The sequence below is a fragment of the Salvelinus alpinus genome, chromosome 14, assembly GCF_045679555.1.
Source record: "Salvelinus alpinus chromosome 14, SLU_Salpinus.1, whole genome shotgun sequence".
NCBI lineage: Eukaryota > Metazoa > Chordata > Actinopteri > Salmoniformes > Salmonidae > Salvelinus > Salvelinus alpinus.
The window spans coordinates 11,362,567-11,381,554 of NC_092099.1; the positions used below are offsets into that span (position 1 = coordinate 11,362,567).

The following is an 18,988-nucleotide window of genomic DNA, read 5'->3' on the forward strand; positions in this document are numbered from 1 at the left end:
GGACAGGTACAGGATGGCAGCAACAACAACTGCCCGAGTTACACCAGGAACGCACAATCCCTCCATCAGTGCTCAGACTGTCCGCAATAGGCTGAGAGAGGCTGGACTGAGGACTTGTAGGCCTGTTGTAAGGCAGGTCCTCACCAAACATCACCGGCAACAACGTCACCTATGGGCCCAAACCCACCTTCGCTGGACCAGACAGGACTGGCAAAAAGTGTTCTTCACTGACGAGTTGTGGTTTTGTCTCACCAGGGGTGATGGTCGGATTCGTGTTTATCGTTGAAGGAAAGAGCATTACACCGAGGCCTGTACTCTAGAGTGGGATCGATTTGGAGTTGGAGGGTCACAGCATCATTGGACTGAGCTTGTTGTCATTGCAGGCAATCTCAACGCTGTGCATTACAGAGAAGACATCCTCTTCCCTCATGTGGTACCCTTCCTGCAGGCTCATCCTGACATGACCCTCCAGCATGACAATGCCCCCAGCCATACTGCTCGTTCTGTGTGTGATTTCCTGCAAGACAGGAATGTCAGTGTTCTGCCATGGCCAGCGAAGAGCCTGGATCTTAATCCCATTGAGCACATCTGGGACCTGTTGGATCGGAGGGTGAGAGCTAGGGCCATTCCCCACAGAAATGTCCAGGAACATGCAGGTGCCTTGCTAGAAGAGTGGGGTAAAATCTCACAGCAAGAACTGGCAAATCTGGTGCAGTCCATGAGGAGGAGATGCACTGCAGTACTTAATGAAGCTGGTGGCCACACCAGATACCGACTGTTACTTTTGATTTTGATCCCCCCCCCCCCCCCCCCACACCTTTGTTCAGGGACACATTATTCCATGTCTGTTAGTCACATGTCTGTGGAACTTGTTCAGTTTATGTCTCAGTTGTTGAATCTTATGTTCATAGAAATATTTACACATGTTAAGTTTGCTGAAAATAAACGCAGTTGACAGTGAGATGACGTTTCTTTTTTTGCTGAGTTTATATTTTCAGAGTAGCTTTCCCAACACTGGTTGTACATTATATAATGTACTTACTTTAAAAGCCCTAAATTCCCATGAAAGTATGCCTTCCCCTGTAGGCCCTTTCAATACCTTTCATTTGCTCAAATTATTCATATTGCTTTGCGCAATGTAAGTCTAGATGTTTAAAGTCTTCTTAATGAGGTTATCTATCAATGGAATCTTGTTCTCGAAAATTATATCCAATGAAATGTAATTTGGTCACTGACTATCTCTCTCATTGGTCCAACCAGCTGACAGTCTTTCCCTATGTATGGGGGTTGGCTAATTCTTCAGATTTGAACAACTAAGCCTTGTTTACAGAATTATCCCTGCTGCTTTTGACTGTCTCTAAATCCCTCACTGAGTGTAAAGTTCTGTCTGTTTACTGTTGAGTGTTTGTGGGGAAGTGTGTTCTACAGAGTGGTGATGTAAGAGGCGAGCATCACCTTCTGGAATTTCACCCATCAATATCCACTTGATTCCTAGCAGCATTTCCACTGTCTACGATATGGATCCGCATAGTCAATGGATTTAAATCTGCTGCTCTGACTTGACCGCCACCGTATCCCAGAGTGAATTCTCTGCAGGGGAGGAACGTCATCTCTCCAGGCCGTAGCTGTGAAGAGAAGGTTATAGGATGGGAACGGTGCTCTCCATATACCCAACATCAAAGAAGGAGGCTATTCTGGATGACAGAAAAGAGGGGGACCATGCAATCAAAACGGGGAGCGTAAAAAAGCAGTCCATGCTTGTCTCAGCTCTCACATTTAAGAAAATGGTTGTCGACTCGACCAAGAAAAAGAGTTGCAAGAAAGTCAACCCAAACACCTCACAGGTGAACAACAGACACGTAAATCAGCTTAATAATGAAAATAACAAGAAATCCCAGCAATCGAGTACAGATGGTAAGAAAGGACCACTCACTGTGCCAGTGCCGATGGTTACTACCCAAAGTCTTCAACCCTAGGTCCCCTCTGAGAATGTGAAACTCTTAGCTGTCCAAAAGCAACCTAGCAAAGTAGACCTCCTCTCACCGAGGTGTGTGATTATCCAGGCATCGACCGGCGAGCTGTTGCGCTGTCTGGGAGAATTGACATGCCGGAGATGCTATAAAGTGAAGCTCACTTACAGTGAGGTCATTATATGGTTCCGTAATGTCGACCAAACCCTTCTCCTCCAAGGCTGGCAGGACCAGGGATTCATTACAACTGCTAACTTGGTCTTCGTCTACCTGCTCTGTAAGGAATCGATACCCGATGATATCGATAGCGCATCCGAACTCCATAGTATCATCCTGCTCTGTCTCTGTCTATCCTACTCGTACATGGGTTGCGAGATATCTTACCGTCTGAAACCATTCATGATTATGGCCAATGAGGATCATTTCTGGGATAGTTCAATGAGCATCATCAATAACACAAGTGCCAAAATGTTGCAGTTAAATGCAGACCCTTACTTTTTCACGGAGGTGTTTCAAGAGCTAAAAGACGAAGGAAAGTCTAGGGACAAAGACTTGGACCATTAAATCAAAGGCGATCTCTGATGAATGTTTCACAAAACCAATGGAGTCGTGGTTTGAATATAATATTTAACAGTTTTCAAGGCCGAGGCCTACTAGAGAATCCAGTCTATTAGTTTCTAAACTATTCATGTTGACTTGTACCAGTGTTAAAACAAACTGTAGTAGCCTACGGAACAACTGTAAATGCATGCTGAAGTATTCTAAAAGTAGGCATATCTCCTTTGTAAACTTTTGCAAATACTGTAGGATTGTCACAAGGACACTGTGGATAATAGAAATGTCTGCAAATACATCAATGTATGGGTAATCTAGCGTACTTTTATAATTATCTGGGTGTTCAGTTATGGAGTTCTGTTGTGGGCAAGAATAGCAGCATGTCATAGGTCAAGATGCAAGATGCTGAACAATCCAATGTACTGGATAGCCTTTCTTTACGCATCGCTCCTGCTGAAGCCTATGCTAGCTCTTTGGACATGATAGAATGGAATGTACAACTAAAGAGATGATTTATCGTCATTTGTGCCAATTAAAAACTGGTTTACATAAAGTTATAGCAGATTGCCTGCATTTGCAAAAAATATTAATATACGTATATATGTTTTTTTTTATTGAGCCATTTTGTTGACGTACTTGTTGAAGCAAAAAATATCAGTTACACTGGTTTCTGAATGTAATATGCCCTATTTGTAAACTTGTAATGGTGCAAGAGCTGGCAGCTGCTTTTCAGCATTGTAGGTGCATCTCTCCAATCACCCTGGTCTCAGAGCATTTTGTATTATTCTGTATGTAAATCAGAACACTCCATTTAGTATGATATGTTGCATTTTGTGTGGTTACATAAGACAGATGGCTACTTAACCCTTTTAGCTATCCGTTCCCCTAACCTTAACCCTTTAACCTAACTCCTAAATTTAACCGTAACCTCTAACCGCTAACTCCTAGTCTAGCTAATCTTAGCAAGCTCGCTAACATTAGCCACCTAGCTAGAATTCGTAACATATCATACGTTTTTCGAATTCAGTACATTTAGCAAATTTGTAACATATAATACAAATTGTCATTCATAACATAGCATACGCAATGGGTGATGGACATCCACAAATTAATACATACCACACGAAATTTAACATATCATACTAAATGAAGGGTCTCAGATTTACGTACAGAGTAATACGAAATGCTCTGAGACCAGGTTGCTCTGCATTAAAACATTGGAGTAGATTTGCAGCTATTTGCGCAGTCTGAAAGAAGGCCATGCCAATATAATGTATTTAAGCAACAAGGCACGCGAGGCAACCCATTTACCTGTGACTGTCTTCATGATACAGCACTGCCTCGGGTGCCTTATTTATTTTATAAAATGGTTACCAACGTATAAAAAGTCTGTTCTGGACTTGGGGACTGTGAAGAGACCTCTGGTGGCATATCTTGTGAGGTATGCATGGGTGTCCGAGCTGTGTGCCAGTAGTTCAAACAGACAGCTCGGTGCATTCAACATGTCAATGCCTCTCACAAATACAAGTAGTGATGAAGTCAATCTCTCCTCCACTTTGAGCCAGGAGAGATTGACATGCATATTCATAATTTTAGCTCTCTGTGTACATCCAAGGTCCAGCCGTGTTGCCCTGTTCTGACCACATGACTGAACAGTAGTCCAGGTGCGACAAAGCTAGGACCTGCCTTGTTGATAGTGCTGTTAAGAATGTAACGCTTTATTATGAACAGACTTCTCCCCATCGTACCTGCTGTTGTATCAATATGTTTTGACCATGACAGTTTACAATCCAGGGTTACTCCAAGCAGTTTAGTCACCTCAACTTTCTCAATTTCCACATTATTTAGACACCCTAAAGACTGCACATCATGGTTCACCATCAGCCATAAACATCTTAAGAATAAGCTACCAGCCAAACAAGCTTGTAAACAATGTAAACAATACATTTTAATCTTTCCTTCCATATTTTCATTTAAATTCATACCATTTCATTCTTCCACCAGAAGATATAGAAGGCTTGCGGTTGATGTAGAACGCCTCCTGGTGGCCATATTGGAAGACCACCGCATCATTTCTTCTGACAACAACAGCTGGGTGGCTACCCCAAACTGCATGATAACAGTGCCTAAAACTAGTTGCTGCTCTAACAAGACAGATTCCCCGCAATCATGAAACCCCATTGGTGACATCAACGAGATAAGACTCAAGGACTGTCAGAAAAGAGAATGAACCTTTTGGCCCGTCAAGACCTCAACACAGACAGCAGTCAATACAAGGTTTGCTACGATAATTTCATTACTGTTAAATCAAATCTGATCGATTTCGAGTTTAGTTTCGCTGTTCTGATAAGCAGTTGTTAGCTAGCTTGTAGTCTAGTTATTAGCATGTGTCGCTTGAGTTTCATGTTTTGGGGAAGCAATTTTTTCACCCTTTATAACAAAGGATTGCATGCATGCCTCTAGCATCGCATTTGCAGACTAATGTAAGCCTGAGGAGTAGATTGGATAGTGATAATTTAGGCTCATAATAAACACGTAGTGGCATAGGTTTATAGGCTATACCAGAGACATTTCTTTCCTTTGCAGAGGGGGAAATGTAGCCTTTGATAAACATTTAATGCAATTCTACTACACTTTATATGACTGGAGAGGAGAATATTGTTTAATACGATGGTAGTCTAGGCCTACTCTACTGACACTGACAACAAATAAATAAAAACGATCTCGTCTTGAAAGCAACCATGTAATCTAGGCTGAAAAGTGGTCCTGGATAAAAGGATCCAGCTTTTGTCAAATTAACGTAAACATTTATATTTTTGCATTTTAGTTAACCCTATTTTTTTCCCTAAACTTAACCTAATTCTCCTAACCTGCTGCATAAATTTTCTTAATCTGCTATGAAATGTCAAATATTACATTAATTTGACAAAAGCTGGATACCTTCTAGCCATGACCGTGAAAAGCAGTGACGCAAATTGTCCATATAGCCTGGAGGACATTATTGTCCAAAAAACTCCAATGATTATCATATTCATATGATCATATTCATATGATAACCCATTGATAATTTGATAACTGGAGGGGAAATGTATGGACATTACAGCATAGGACAAAGGCCTCAATGGGATCAGACAACCTGATGTGTTGACTATTGGTTGTTCCAGCCCAACAATAGATTTAATCTTTATATGACACTAAAACAACTGAATGAATTAAACACAACCATCACAACTGATGTTATAGGTGACCTGAAGAAGGGATATTCTAACATCAGGTGTGGTTCTCTTTTGTTTATGTACTGTAGGTTCACCAGCTGACCTCTAATCAAGACACCCATGTCAACGGGACTCCCACTGTGGAGATGAGCAATGCCGCATCAGTTTCTACTTCTACTTTGTCCTTTTCCAGATATGAAAGGACACATCCGTCAGTGATACGAGATTGTCATAGGCTGTGCTTTGGACAATCTGAATGATTCTGTTGAGCCATTTCAGTAGAGAGCACATTCACCTTGTCATCATGACAAACGTGCCCCCTTAAACTGTGTGAATATATAAAGTGTAATTTGGAACGTGTAAAATAATATTGTTGATATTGTAAACATACTGTAATTTAATATTAGGCTATATTGTTGTATGAGTTGAAATGACAAGTATTTTGTCGTCTCTGCTCTGCCTAACCCCATTGAATATTGTAAATATCAAAAGTAAGCTTTGGCAATATGTACATTGTTACGTCATGCCAATAAAGATAATTGAATTGAGAGAGAGAGAGAGAGAGAGAGAGAGTGTGTGTGTGCTGGACGTAAAGCTGTTGCTGAGGCAGTGATGACCTGAAGAGCCTCTCATCCACTTTCACTTCCTAAGCCTTTCGCCTTCATCTGTTGGCTATTTGCATCCTTTTTATGCAGTATATATTAGAATAAATATGCAGGGCATACTGTTAACATTTACATTTACATTTAAGTCATTTAGCAGACGCTCTTATCCAGAGCGACTTACAAATTGGTGCATTCACCTTATGATATCCAGTGGAACAACCACTTTACAATAGTGCATCTAACTCTTTTAAGGGGGGGGGGGTTAGAAGGATTACTTTATCCTATCCTAGGTATTCCTTAAAGAGGTGGGGTTTCAGGTGTCTCCGGAAGGTGGTGATTGACTCCGCTGACCTGGCGTCGTGAGGGAGTTTGTTCCACCATTGGGGTGCCAGAGCAGCGAACAGTTTTGACTGGGCTGAGCGGGAACTGTACTTCCTCAGAGGTAGGGAGGCGAGCAGGCCAGAGGTGGATGAACGCAGTGCCCTTGTTTGGGTGTAGGGCCTGATCAGAGCCTGAAGGTACGGAGGTGCCGTTCCCCTCACAGCTCCGTAGGCAAGCACCATGGTCTTGTAGCGGATGCGAGCTTCAACTGGAAGCCAGTGGAGAGAGCGGAGGAGCGGGGTGACGTGAGAGAACTTGGGAAAGTTGAACACCAGACGGGCTGCGGCGTTCTGGATGAGTTGTAGGGGTTTAATGGCACAGGCAGGGAGCCCAGCCAACAGCGAGTTGCAGTAATCCAGACGGGAGATGACAAGTGCCTGGATTAGGACCTGCGCCGCTTCCTGCGTGAGGCAGGGTCGTACTCTGCGAATGTTGTAGAGCATGAACCTACAGGAACGGGTCACCGCCTTGATGTTAGTTGAGAACGACAGGGTGTTGTCCAGGATCACGCCAAGGTTCTTAGCACTCTGGGAGGAGGACACAATGGAGTTGTCAACCGTGATGGCGAGATCATGGAACGGGCAGTCCTTCCCCGGGAGGAAGAGCAGCTCCGTCTTGCCGAGGTTCAGCTTGAGGTGGTGATCCGTCATCCACACTGATATGTCTGCCAGACATGCAGAGATGCGATTCACCACCTGGTTATCAGAGGGGGGAAAGGAGAAGATTAATTGTGTGTCGTCTGCATAGCAATGATAGGAGAGACCATGTGAGGATATGACAGAGCCAAGTGACTTGGTGTATAGCGAGAATAGGAGAGGGCCTAGAACAGAGCCCTGGGGGACACCAGTGGTGAGAGCACGTGGTGCGGAGACAGATTCTCGCCACGCCACCTGGTAGGAGCGACCTGTCAGGTAGGACGCAATCCAAGCGTGGGCCGCGCCGGAGATGCCCAGCTCGGAGAGGGTGGAGAGGAGGATCTGATGGTTCACAGTATCAAAGGCAGCCGATAGGTCTAGAAGGATGAGAGCAGAGGAGAGAGAGTTAGCTTTAGCAGTGCGGAGCGCCTCCGTGACACAGAGAAGAGCAGTCTCAGTTGAATGACTAGTCTTGAAACCTGACTGATTTGGATCAAGAAGGTCATTCTGAGAGAGATAGCAGGAGAGCTGGCCAAGGACGGCACGTTCAAGAGTTTTGGAGAGAAAAGAAAGAAGGGATACTGGTCTGTAGTTGTTGACATCGGAGGGATCGAGTGTAGGTTTTTTCAGAAGGGGTGCAACTCTCGCTCTCTTGAAGACGGAAGGGACGTAGCCAGCGGTCAAGGATGAGTTGATGAGCGAGGTGAGGTAAGGGAGAAGGTCTCCGGAAATGGTCTGGAGAAGAGAGGAGGGGATAGGGTCAAGCGGGCAGGTTGTTGGGCGGCCGGCCGTCACAAGACGCGAGATTTCATCTGGAGAGAGAGGGGAGAAAGAGGTCAAAGCACAGGGTAGGGCAGTGTGAGCAGAACCAGCGGTGTCGTTTGACTTAGCAAACGAGGATCGGATGTCGTCGACCTTCTTTTCAAAATGGTTGACGAAGTCATCAGCAGAGAGGGAGGAGGGGGGAGGAGGGGGAGGAGGATTCAGGAGGGAGGAGAAGGTGGCAAAGAGCTTCCTAGGGTTAGAGGCAGATGCTTGGAATTTAGAGTGGTAGAAATTGGCTTTAGCAGCAGAGACAGAAGAGGAGAATGTAGAGAGGAGGGAGTGAAAGGATGCCAGGTCCGCAGGGAGGCGAGTTTTCCTCCATTTCCGCTCGGCTGCCCGGAGCCCTGTTCTGTGAGCTCGCAACTTAAAGTTAAGTGTATCATAACATTAGGGGGTGGTTGCGTAGTCTTTAAATAATCAAAGGACTTTACGCATTTCAAGAGCGTGAAACACTGATACGTTGTGGATATTTGCGGCTACTAGAAACCCTGTTAACATACTTGGTCTATAAAGATACACATTTCATTTTGGAAATCAATTTTGGTCATGACAATAACTTATGTGATCAGTATGACGATTACCCACTTTACTCTGACAGGTCGGATAATATCTTCATGAGACAATGTGGTTAACATTGATACAAGAGGAATTCCCCAGAACTAGAACACGTTGGCCAAAGGCTCCTCCAGTTGATTGGTTGGAATTTGCTGCAGTCTGATAGAAGTGTCTGTGTGAAGACGTTGTAGGCTGCAGTCTGAGCTTTGTCGGGTCCTAGGAATGTATAATCGAATAGGGTGCCATTTGAGATGCAGCCCGGGTCTGATGGTACTGTCGTTCTCACCGTTGATAGCACTGACCCGCCGTTCTCTACAATACTGTCGTTCTCTACAACACTGTCGTTGTCTACAATACTGTCGTTCTCTACAACACTCGTTCTCTACAACACTGTCGTTCTCTACAATACTGTCGTTCTCTACAATACTGTCGTTCTCTACAACACTGTCGTTCTCTACAACACTGTCGTTCTCTACAACACTGTCGTTCTCTACAATACTGTCGTTCTCTAAAACACTGTCGTTCTCTACAACACTGTCGTTCTCTACAATACTGTCGTTCTCTACAACACTGTCGTTCTATACAACACTGTCGTTCTCTACAACACTGTCGTTCTCTACAATACTGTCGTTCTCTACAACACTGTCGTTCTATACAACACTGTCGTTCTCTACAACACTGTCGTTCTCTACAATACTGTCGTTCTCTACAACACTGTCGTTCTCTACAACACTGTCGTTCTCTACAATACTGTCGTTCTATACAACACTGTCGTTCTATACAACAATGTCGTTCTCTACAATACTGTCGTTCTACAATACTGTCGTTCTCTACAATACTGTCGTTCTCTACAACACTGTCGTTCTATACAACACTGTCGTTCTCTACAACAATGTCGTTCTCTACAATACTGTCGTTCTCTACAACACTGTCGTTCTCTACAATACTGTCGTTCTCTACAACACTGTCGTTCTCTACAACACTGTCGTTCTCTACAACAATGTCGTTCTATACAACACTGTCGTTCTCTACAACACTGTCGTTCTCTACAACACTGTCATTCTCTACAACAATGTCGTTCTATACAACACTGTCGTTCTCTACAATACTGTCGTTCTCTACAACACTGTCGTTCTCTACAACAATGTCGTTCTATACAACACTGTCGTTCTCTACAATACTGTCGTTCTCTACAACAATGTCGTTCTCTACAATACTGTCGTTCTCTACAACAATGTCGTTCTATACAACACTGTCGTTCTCTACAATACTGTCGTTCTCTACAACAATGTCGTTCTCTACAATACTGTCGTTCTCTACAACAATGTCGTTCTATACAACACTGTCGTTCTCTACAATACTGTCGTTCTCTACAACAATGTCGTTCTATACAACAATGTCGTTCTCTACAATACTGTCGTTCTCTACAACACTGTCGTTCTCTACAATACTGTCGTTCTCTACAACAATGTCATTCTCTACAATACTGTCGTTCTCTACAACACTGTCGTTCTCTACAACAATGTCGTTCTCTACAATACTGTCGTTCTCTACAACACTGTCGTTCTATACAACACTGTCGTTCTCTACAATACTGTCGTTCTCTACAACACTGTCGTTCTCTACAACACTGTCGTTCTCTACAACAATGTCGTTCTATACAACACTGTCGTTCTCTACAATACTGTCGTTCTCTACAACAATGTCGTTCTCTACAATACTGTCGTTCTCTACAACAATGTCGTTCTATACAACACTGTCGTTCTCTACAATACTGTCGTTCTCTACAACAATGTCGTTCTATACAACACTGTCGTTCTCTACAATACTGTTGTTCTCTACAACAATGTCGTTCTCTACAATACTGTCGTTCTCTACAACACTGTCGTTCTCTACAATACTGTCGTTCTCTACAACAATGTCATTCTCTACAATACTGTCGTTCTCTACAACACTGTCGTTCTCTACAACAATGTCGTTCTCTACAATACTGTCGTTCTCTACAACACTGTCGTTCTATACAACACTGTCGTTCTCTACAACACTGTCGTTCTCTACAATACTGTCGTTCTCTACAACACTGTCGTTCTCTACAACACTGTCGTTCTCTACAATACTGTCGTTCTCTACAACACTGTCGTTCTATACAACACTGTCGTTCTCTACAACACTGTCGTTCTCTACAATACTGTCGTTCTCTACAACACTGTCGTTCTATACAACACTGTCGTTCTCTACAACACTGTCGTTCTCTACAATACTGTCATTCTCTACAACACTGTCGTTCTCTACAACATACAACACTGTCGCTCTCTACAACACTGTTGTTCTATACAACACTGTCGTTCTCTACAATACTGTCGTTCTCTACAATACGGTCGTTCTCTTCAATACTGTCGTTCTCTACAACACTGTCGTTCTCTGCAATACTGTAGTTCTCTGCAATACTGTCGTTCTCTACAACACTGTCGTTCTCTACAACACTGTCGTTCTCTACAACAATGTCGTTCTCTACAACAATGTCGTTCTCTACAACACTGTCGTTCTCTACAACACTGTCGTTCTCTACAACACTGTCGTTCTCTACAACAATGTCGTTCTCTACAACACTGTCGTTCTCTACAATACTGTCGTTCTCTACAACACTGTCGTTCTCTACAACACTGTCGTTCTCTACAATACTGTCGTTCTCTACAACCCTGTTGTTGGACAAAGTTAGCTGCTCTTTAGATCTCTATTACATAGAGATGTAGGATCTTAATTTGAGCCAGTTTGATACAGCAGGAAAATAATACTGCAGCATCAGGAAATGTGAATTATTATGTGGATTATAATTAACTGACATTTTTTGTAGGGGTTGGTACAATTTTCATTAGAGCAAATTAGGTCTGAATTTTCAAAGTGGAATTTACAAACTTTAGAAGCCTTTTTAAAACTCAAATACACTACAAGTTTGCAATTCTCATCAACAAAAGAGTGATCGAAATTAAGATCCTACATCTTTACACTGAGACAGAATCAGACAAGCTGACCAGTCATTGCTTCAAATACACCCCTTCTAATCTGGGATTATTTCAGACAAGCCATTGACACCTGTAACATTTTCGCAAGTTTCCCCTTAGATATGCCAGCTGCAAGTCAAAAATGGCTGTATTGTACAAATGTAATTTAAGGTTAGTGTTAAGCATTAGGGTTAGAAGTGTGGTTAAGTTTAGAGTTAGGGTTAGGTTTAAAATCAGATTTTATGATACTCTACAGAGTTGCCTCCAGATTAATGACGAAAAATGCTAGAATGCAACATTTTCACTCCGATGATGTAATACAAGGTCAAAATATCTGTGCTTGAGCATCATGTCTATGAATAGTAAAATCATTCATGTCATGTTTAGATGGGTGTATTAATGTTGATTTATATTTATCTTAAATGTTGTATTGACTGTAGTGAAAGCCCATCATTTGGTCATTGTTCCACTGTGGTAGAGGAATGACTTAAAAGCAAAGTTCAACTAAATGGAAACTAAAGTGGAACAAGGAACATGAGGGATTGTGGGCTATTCTTTTCACTTACCATAACTGCCACTCCTAATCTGTTCAACAAGATTATACCTGATCCTGCATGTAGTTGCAGTCAACTCGACTAGCTACAGTATAGGACACCACTCAACTGCAGCTATATTGACTGAGCTTAATCCACTTTAGCCCAGTTTACAGTGAATGGGTTGAGGTAAAAGATCACGCTGTGGGTGGTAGAACGCGTAGTTGTGAACGGTAGCTGAGGACACAGAGTCATGTTTACCATTGAGAGAGAAAGGTGACTCCCTCTGCTGAAAATGTACGACATTGAATGACCAACTGACCGAGAATAGTGATCCCTGAATTTCAAAAACCTACACATTTATCTGTGTCCCTGTCCTTGTATTGCACCTTATGGATGATCAAAACTCAATTCTTTGCTGGTGTCAAATCTAGGGAATACAGTGTCTGTTACGGGTGACGTTTAAAACAGTTTAGCCAGACTTTCCACAATGAATCCCATCACATGTGTTTATGTAACAGATGACAGTAGAGCAAAGGACACAGGGAGGAGGCATCTTTCTTGATGAAACTGCTTACTGACATGTTATATATGCCATTTAGCAGACACTTTTATCCAACGCAATTAACAGTCATGCATGAATAAATTTTTTGGTTGGCCACAGCAGGAATCAATCACACAACCTTGCATTGCAAGCGCCATGCTCTGCCAACTCAACCAGAGAGGACCACAGAGCCACGGAGAACCAATAACACATGTATTCTTCTGGCTGCTCCTTATCTCTGTCAGGACTAGACAAAAGCGTTGCCGTTCACTGTATAAAGTATCACCGAACAATATACCAATGGTTCAATTTTATCTAGTCCTTGATTTGCAGTCACATATTTCCAGAAATGTGCAATAAAATGGCTCCAGGGTTTTAAAATCTCTCCTCATCTGAGGCAGTTATATAATAGAGCTTGTAGGTGTGGTGTGTGACTGAGCCCATTTGGATTGGTTTAATAATACCTCCCACTGGCTGCGAGTTAGAGTTAGTCAGTTACTGACTCGATCACTTCAAAACAACAGTCAGAGAACACTGACCCTTAACCCCTGGGATAACACTTCCTCACACACAAAGTACTGATGTACTCAACTCAGTGACCATCTGATTTATTTGAACAGTTTTACCAAGATGTCAATGGATGAAATTTGCATGAAATGGAGAACAATTGCCCATTTCTAAACTTTGGGGGACACTTTGGGTTGAACTGGTGTGTCCATTAGTGAAGTCACAAGGGACTGAAATAAAACATTCATGTAAAATGTAATTTCTGGTTAATTAAGAGGGTATAGACAGAGATAATGTCACATAAATATATTGTGCAATGATAAAAGAAATGCAGGTATATGAAGATAATACCTAATATCTCTGTTTAGTACATTGATCACATTGTATACCTGTTCTAGTTTGCTGTACTTTCACGTTCACGCTGTGTAAGCCCTGATCAGGGAAAACAATTCCCAATTCCCATCCTAAAACGGTACCACGTTGAAAGTCACTGAGCTCTTCAGTAAAGCCAATCTACTGCCAATGTTTGTCCATGGAGATCGCATGGCTGTGTGCTCGGTTTTATACACCTGTCAGCAACGGGTGTGGATGAAACAGCCAAATCCACTAATTTGAAGGGGTGTTCCCATACTTTTGTATATATAGTGTTTTTAAAATAATTAATCTACCTTGCGGATCTGTTTGAACAATTTGCACATTCGGATCAAAATGATTGTTAATTAATATCATCACACTTTTTGAGTTTATTTGCCCATGGGAGAAGTATATTTCGACACCCCCAGTCCTTTTTCCACACAACTTCATCTAAAATTGTTGAATGAGTATCCTGTAAACAATAGATATTATATTCCCTCTCTTTCAGCCAGGTAAATACTGATTGTCTTTTCTTATTATCGACTAAGTCATTAGAATTATAACTGGCTATACTTATTTCAACATATACTATAATGAGATAAAACTTTCCGTTCTATTTATCTTAATATATGTTTGTAAACTTACCATTGAAGAGTACCATAATGATTGAGTGTCCATATAGCAGTACCATGATATTTGCACTGCTAAACCTCCAATAGTGTTTGTCACTATTCCAGTGTTTGAATAGTGTTTGTCACTATTCCACCCGCTAAATCCTCCCCCCAACCCAAGTTGGGTTGTTGTCCCAGTGACTGGAAGACCTCCCCTGTCCACCTGGCTTCTAGGGCCTTTGAGCGATTGGGACCCATCGTTTAAAAAGAGCACACGGTGCCACCCACAGAACAGAAGCAGATTAACTGGCAAAAACATTTCCAACGCCCTCACCTCGATTGTATTGTATTCAGTTATTTAAACATATACACAGTACCAGTCAAACGTTTGGACACACCTACTAATACTAAAGGATTTTTCTTTATTTTACTATTTTTTACATTGTTAAACAAATATAGATTTTAGATTCTTCAAAGTAACCACCCTTTGCCTTTATGACAGCTTTGCACAATCTTGGCATTCTCTCAACCAGCTTCATGAGGAATGATTTTCCAACAGTATTGAAGGAGTTCCCACATATGCTGAGCATTTGTTGGCTGCTTTTCCTTCACTGTGTGGTCCAACTCATCCCAAACCATCTCAAATGGGTTGAGGTCGGGTGATTGCGGAGGCCAGGTCATCTGATGCAACATTCCATCACTCTCCTTCTTGGTCAAATAGCCCTTACACAGCCTGGAGGTGTGTTGGGTCATTGTCCTGTTGGGAAAAAAAAGATAACCCCACTAAGAGCAAACCAAATGGGATCAAATCAGATCAAAGTCTATTTGTCACATACATATGGTTAGCAGATGTTAATGCGAGTGTAACGAAATGCTTGTGCTTCTAGTTCCGACAGTGCAGTAATATCTAACAAGTAATCCAACAATTCCCCAACAACTACCTAATACACACACATCTAAAGGGGTGAATGAGAACATGTCCAGGTAAGTATATGGATGAGCGATGGCCGAGCGGCATAGGCAAGGTGCAATAGATGGTATAAAATATAGTATATACATGTGATATGAGTAATGTAAGATATGTAAACATGATTAAAGTGGCATTATTTAGAGTGCATTGTATAAAGTGACTAGTGATCCATTTATTAAAGTGGCCAGTGATTGGGTCTCAATGTAGGCAGCAGCCTCTCTGAGTTAGTGATTACTATTTAGCAGTCTGATCGCCTTGAGATAGAAGCTGTTTTTCAGTCTCTCTTGTACTGACCTCGCCTTCTGGATGGTAGCGGTGTGAACAGGCAGTGGCTCGGGTGGTTGATGTCCTTGATGATCTTTTTGGCCTTCCTGTGACATCTGGTGCTGTAGGTGTCATGGAGGGCAGGTAGTTTGCCCCCAGTGATGCGTTGTGCAGACCGCACCACCCTCTGGAGAGCCTTGTGGTTGAGGGCAGTGCAGTTGTCGTACCAGGCTGTGATACAGCCCGACAGGATGCTCTCGATTGCGCATCTGTAAAAGTTTTTCAGGGTTTTGGGTGACAAGCCAAATTTCTTCAGCCTCCTGACTTTGAAGAGTCCTGACTTCTTCACCACACTGTCTGTGTGAGTGGACCATTTTAGTTTGTCTGTGATGTGTACGCCGAGGAACTTAAAACTTTTCACCTTCTCCACTGCTGTCCCTTCGATGTGGATAGGGGGGTGCTCCCTCTGCTGTTTCCTGAAGTCCACGATCATCTCCTTTGTTTTGTTGACGTTGAGTGAGAGGTTGTTTTCCTGACACCACACTCTGAGTGCCCTCACCTCCTCCTGTAGGCTGTCTCGTCGTTGTTGGTAATCAAGCCCACTACTGTTGAGTTGGAGGTGTGCATGGCCACGTAGTCGTGGGTGAACAAGGAGTACAAGAGGGGGCTGAGCACGCACCCTTGTGGGGCCCCAGTATTGAGGGTCAGCGAAGTGGAGATGTTGTTTCCTACCTTCACCACCTGGGGGCGGCCCGTCAGAAAGTCCAGGACCCAATTGTACAGGGCGGGGTTGAGACCCAGGGCCTCCAGCTTGATGATGAGCTTGTAGGGTACTACGGTGTTGAATGCTGAGCTGTAGTCAATGAACAGCATTCTTACATAACTAATTATTTTGTCCAGATGGGATAGGGCAGTGTGCAGTGTGATGGCGATTGTGTCGTCTGTGGACCTGTTGGGGCAGTATGCAAACTGAAGTGGGTCTAGGGTGACCGGTAAGGTGGAGGTGATATGATCCTTGACTAGTCTCTCAAAGCACTTCATGATGACAGTGACAGTGAGTGCTACGGGCGGTAGTCATTTAGTTCAGTTATCTTTGCCTTTTTGGGTACAGGAACAATGGCAGCCATCTTGAAGCATGTGGGGACAACAGACTGGGATAGGGAGTGATTGAATATGTCCTTAAACACACCAGCCAGCTGGCCTGCACATGCTTTGAGGATATGGCTAGGGATGCTGTCTGGGCCAGCAGCCTTGGGAGGGTTGACACGTTTAACTGTTTTACATCAGCCACGGAGAAGGAGAGGGGGGGAGGGGCGCAGTCCTTGTTAGCGGGCCGCGACCGTGGCACTGTATTATCCTCAAATCGGGCAAAGAAGGTTTTTAGTTTGTCTGGAAACGTGACATTGGTGTCCGTGACGTGACTGGATTTATTTTTGTAGTCCATGATTTCCTGTAGACCCTGCCACATACGTCTCATGTCTGAGCCATTGAATTGCGACTCCACCATGACCCTGTACTGGCATTTTGCTTGTTTGATTGTCTTGTGGAGGGAATAGCTACACTGTTTATATTCAGACATATTCCCAGACCTCTTTCTATGGTTAAATGCGGTGATCCCGCTTTCAGTTTTGCGTGAATGCCGCCATCCATCCACAGTTTCGGGTTAGGGTAGGTTTTAATAGTCACAGTGGGTACAACATCTCCAATGCACTTCTTTATAAACGCACTCACAGAGTCAGCGTATAGGTTGATGTTGTTCTCTGAGGCTGACCGGAACATATTCCAGTCCGCGTGATCAAAACAATCTTGAAGCGTGGCTTCCGATTGGTCGGACCAGCGATGAATGGTTCTCGTCACTGGTACATCATGTTTGAGTTTCTGCCTATGAGAGGGGAGGAGGAAGATTGCGTCGTGGTCAGATTTGCCGAAGGGAGGGCGGGGGAAGGCTTTGTATACATTGCGGAAGTTAGAGTAGCAGTGGTCGAGGGTATTGAGCATGCACGTAGAGCAATCAATATGCTGGAAGAATTTAGGTAGACTTGTTCTCAAATTCAGCCTGGTGGCTGAACGATTCCGACAGCATATCCCAAGAGAGCCATGTTTCCGTGAAACAGAGAATGTTACAATCTCTGATGTCTCTCTGGAAGGCAACCCTTGCTCAAATTTCAAGTCTGTTACTTGAACTCTGTGACTCATTTATTTGGGCTGCAATTTCTGAGGCTGGTAACTCTAATGAACTTATCCTCTGCAGCAGAGGTAACTCTGGGTCTTCCTTTCCTGTAGCGGTCCTCATGAGCGCCAGTTTCATCATAGCGCTTGATGGTTTTTGCGCCTGCACTTGAAGAAACTTTCAAAGTTATAGAAATTTTCCAGATTGACTGACCTGTCTAAAAGTAATGATAGACTGTAATGTATCTTTGCTTATGTAAGGGGTGTGTACTGGCGACAGAGAAGTCTGGCGCAGGAGAGCAAAAACTGTATTTCCAAAGTTTAATAATAAAAAACACCGGAAAACAGAACAATCAATAAATGGGTACAAAACCCATCACACACCAGACATAACGTGCACAAGCACTTACAATAAACAATTTCGGACAAGGACATGGGGGGAACAGAAGGTTAAAAACACAACATGTAATGATGGAATTGAAACCAGGTGTGTGGGAAGACAAGACAAAACAAATGGAAAATGAAAAGTGGATCAATGATGGCTAGAAGACCGGAGACGCCGAACGCTGCCCGAACAAGGGGAGGAACCAACTTCGGCGGAAGTCTTGACAGCTTATTTGAGCAGTTATTGCCATAATATGGACTTGGTCTTTTATCAAATAAGGCTATCTTCTGTATACAACCCCTACCTTGTCACAACACAACTGATTTTCTTTCCAGGTGACTACCTCTTGAAGCTGGTTGAGAGAATGCCAAGAGTGTGCAAAGATGTCCTCAAGGCAAAGGGTGGCTACTTTGAAGAATCTAAATAAAGAAAAATCCTGGAATGAGTAGGTGTATCCAAACTTTTGACTGGTACCGTCTATTACAAAATATTGTAGGTTTTAAGCATAGCTTTAAACAGTTTTGATCGGTATACATATCTTGCTTGTTCTCCTCTTTTAATCTTTTGAAAGTGAATGTCATTGTTATAGGGACATTTCCTTTAAGTGTTCTATAGTGTGAGAACAAGAATAGAGAGAAACTGAGATCATGCCTTGCCCTCTGTTGGTCTGGCAATGTGCAGACAGAGGGAAAGGAGACAGGGTATTTCAAATGTGTCTGGTGTTTCGAGCACTGCCTGCCTGACATCAATAGAGGAAAGGGTCCCTGGTGGCTCTATTGATATGCAGGTCACACACACATACAATGCCGTGTTCTTATCAGCCTCCTCATAATATGCAACCATGCAGGAGGCATTCTCCATCTATGACTTCAAATTGGCTCCACAGACAACGAGTGAATAGTTGTTTC

General features: G+C 43.0%; 1 long non-coding RNA gene and 1 pseudogene across 1 annotated transcript; both read left to right on the forward strand.

Moving 5' to 3' along the window:
* The first annotated feature begins 1,646 nt into the window (after positions 1 to 1,646).
* Positions 1,647 to 8,935, forward strand: LOC139538411 (cyclin-dependent kinase 5 activator 1-like; annotated as a pseudogene).
* On the forward strand, positions 4,595 to 6,288 carry LOC139538412 (uncharacterized). Its single transcript, XR_011667735.1, has 2 exons — positions 4,595 to 4,802; positions 5,830 to 6,288. It is a non-coding gene; the product is annotated as an uncharacterized lncRNA (long non-coding RNA).
* Positions 8,936 to 18,988: the final 10,053 nt, after the last annotated feature.